Consider the following 3,647-nt stretch of genomic DNA (forward strand, 5'->3'; position numbering starts at 1 on the left):
ATTGAAACCTCATTTGAGAGAATCCCACATTCCACAATGACTAATGACTGAAAATTCAGGCTTGATGGGGGGGAAAGGGGGAGAGAAATGGAAGCACAAGGAAATAACACTGGACTCAGAATACTTGTTATTTTTTAGAAGGACACGTTGAAACTGATCACTTATATTTAAGCCCATACAGGCCTATCTAAGGCACTGTTATGGGATTTCAGGCCATCCATCTGGCCAAATACTATTTATAAACCTCTAATATATCCATCAGAAAGTGTTCTCACTCACAGTGAATTGAAAAGATTTTGGAAATACCAGGAGAAATTTTATGTTAAGACTCTGTCTTCTGACAGAATATGCAAAATTAAAAAAAAAATGAGCAAAATGAATCTATTTTCTCTGTCATTTCCCACCAAAATGCTTTTTCCTAACGTGGGTCTATGTCAATGTTGGCTCTTTTGGTGGTGGGAGGCAGTGCTGATTTATCTAAAAGGTTTTGGAGTCAAAGTGGCTTGTGTCGGAAATTCAACTTCTCCACTTGATTGGAATCCATTTAAAAGTTTACTATGGATAGTTATAAGTATCACTGCTCAAGTGGGGAACCTAGGCAGCAGTCTCAACCTCTCTACTTATACACTTTTTGAAACCACTTGGTTATCAAACCCCAAACATCTGATCTCTTAAGTAGTTCCCAATCATCACCTTCCCACCAAACATACCATCACGGTCCCTGCTACTGCCATAGACCTTTATCTTGGGCATCAGAGAGAACTTCTTCGGACTCCTTATCTCTTATCTTATTTCCTTGTAATTCTTTCTACACATTACCGAAAAATATAGTATTTTAAAAATGCCAATCTGATCTTGTTATACCACGTGTTAGGGTACTTCAGTGGCTTTCTTTAACTTCCAGCATAAAACTGTATGTAAGACTCCCTAGAAGGCTCCCCGACTGATCCTGTCCCTCCATCCTGTGCATGCATGAATGGACGCATGGGCTCGCACTCGCGCGCGCGCGCACACACACACCACACACACACACACACACACACACACCCAGCACTCTAACTCTCACTGGTCCTGACTATGCAACTGAAATGGAATTTCCTCTAGGAAATTTTTCCTTATTCACCATAATGAATTGCGTTTACATTCTTCATGTCTCCATAACACAAATCCACACCTCTTTCTTAAGCACCTAGACACTATTTTCCCTGTTAGCTTTCAGGAATGATTTTGTCATTAGAATGTAACCTCTTTGAGGTAGTATTTGTGTCTTCTATAGACACTCTTTGATGCCTGCCAAAGTGTCAGGCAACATCACTAACAAGCTATAAAAGTTTGTCATAAGGATGAATGTGTAAGACTGAAGTGTTATTAACTCTAGGGACATCTGTATCTTGAAAAAGACTAAATACTTACATTAAGGAAATGAGTCTCAAATTGTGGAATTACAGGCTTAGGCCAACTGCTGACTGAGGTGTGTATTTGTGTACAAGTACCGTGCTGTGCCAGTTTGTGTGTTGAGGTTAAGGATGGAGGTGATAAGGATGGCTCAAAGTGCTTTGAATAATATCAGGTGGTTGGCTATTCCATCAACTAGGCATATGGCTAATGTAACTAATTTGATTATTAGTCCTAGTGACTTAAATGCATTACAGATTATTCTTCACTTGTGGTGAGTAAGTGTGGAGGTAGATATTTGCTAGTTGAGTGGCTCAAAAATGTTAGGACAGACGTCTGTGATTCTCTTATTCTTTTTCATATGGTCCCCAAAGGGCTGTCAGAATTCTAGTCATATTCTGGATGGGAAGCAGGAGAAAATGTGGAAGGGCAGAAATGAGAGTGCCAAGGGAAAATGTAGATGAGGACTTCCCATGTCACTTTAGGGAGCTGTGTGGAACCACCCGATTAAATAACTGTTTCCTTATGTTTCTCCTTACTAAGTTTAAGGATGAACTTCTTGACCCTTTTGGAAAAATCAGTAAATATAGGCATATGAATTGTGTTCCAGATAAAAACTTATTGTTTAACTTATTGATCCATTTAATTGTGCATAATTTTATTCTATCCACACAATTCCATCAATAAAACCCTCAACTTGTCAGGATTATTTACCCAAAGTTATTGATTAAGTACTTACTCTGTGTCAGACACTCTGTTTATCTCTGAGGATGAAGAATATCTACTATCTGAATGCCACAAAGAATAGGTTAGAAGTGTGATGAGTTTAGGGTAAAATATGTGCTTGAGACTTCTGGGGATCAGCTTAATAGAAAGAGAAAATAGGCAGTGTGATAAACAATCTTGGAGCTTAAAAGTAAGATCTGGGATAAAAATATAGATGTAAACTTCTTCATCTATCCCACAAATATTGATCACATAATGACAGATGTTGGAAATATAATTACAAATCAGAAAAAAAATGCCTTACCTTTAAGAAGTTTCTATTGTAATCATGGAGACAGAGAAATAAAGGTTTTAAAGTGACTATAGGTGGCATTTACAACCAGGAAGCTAGATTGCTTCCAAACTGCAGAGAAAGTATGTCAGGCAAGAAGGGATGACTCATCCTGAGATCTGAAGCATCCCAACTTTTGAAGGAGAACGGTGGTAGGAAAAGAGGGATTCAAAACAGAAATCGAAACACTGCATCTGAAAAGGCATGAAGAAAATCAGAAAAGAGTGGTACCACAGCCCTTGAGAGAAGTGCGAGTTTGGCAATGGGAGTCAAAGGTCTCCCTGGTTAAAGTAAGGGCCAGGCCGCTCCAGAGTGAAGGTGCCCAACAGGCTGAGGAAGTTATGAGTGGTCTGGGCACGAGCAGTTCAACGAGTTGACAAGAAGCAGAAATATTTCAGTTTGAGGAGTAAATGGGAGGTGAGGAAGAGACAACAGGTGTCTCCTGCTCCTTTTAAGAAGTGTGGCTACGGTGGGAAGGAGAGAAATAGGGGAACGTAGACTTGAGAAAGGCCTTTTAATAACATTGGATTAAGAAAGAGTCCATACATTGGGGAGGGTATGTGCTATGGTGAGCGCTGTGAAGTGTGTAAACCTGGTGATTCACAGACTGTACCTCTGGGGCTTACGTTTATAAAAAAAATTTTTAAATTTAAAAAAAAAGAGTCCATAGACAGGATGAGTTTACATGTATGAAGAGATAATTTAAGGAACAACATCTTCAAGGAATTCAGAGAAAATGGGATCTGGAGAGAGGGTGAGAAGAATTAGCCAGTAGTTGGGTATTTCTTCTACTGAAACCAGAGAGAACATGAAGTTCCAGAATTTGGGTACAAATGTGTCAAGGCGAGGTGAGACAGTACCTAGCCAATGGCCTGTATCTTTCTTTGAAGGGGACCCAAGAAGCTTTAACTAAGACTTGAGATCTTCAAGAGAATGGTGAAGGTCTAAAATGCTGTTAGAGAGAGTTGGAGAGAGTTGCTTAAAGTCCCTCGAAGGAATGCCAGATGGTCTTGAGATCCTGTCTGAAGTTAAGAGACCATGATATTTTTCTTGGTTCCAGCTCCCATTATTGTCTAAGTCTTCTCCAGAGGAGCTAAGAATTTAAGTTTAGGAGCTGAGGGAGGCCAGAGTTTAATACATTGCTCTGGGACTGAGCGCAGTTTGGCTGGGAAAGTAAGGGAGTAGGAATTTGAGG

Source organism: Mustela putorius, unplaced genomic scaffold (genome assembly GCF_011764305.1).
Source record: "Mustela putorius furo isolate JIRA1106 unplaced genomic scaffold, ASM1176430v1.1 tig00537350_pilon_pilon_pilon, whole genome shotgun sequence".
Classification (NCBI taxonomy): domain Eukaryota; kingdom Metazoa; phylum Chordata; class Mammalia; order Carnivora; family Mustelidae; genus Mustela; species Mustela putorius.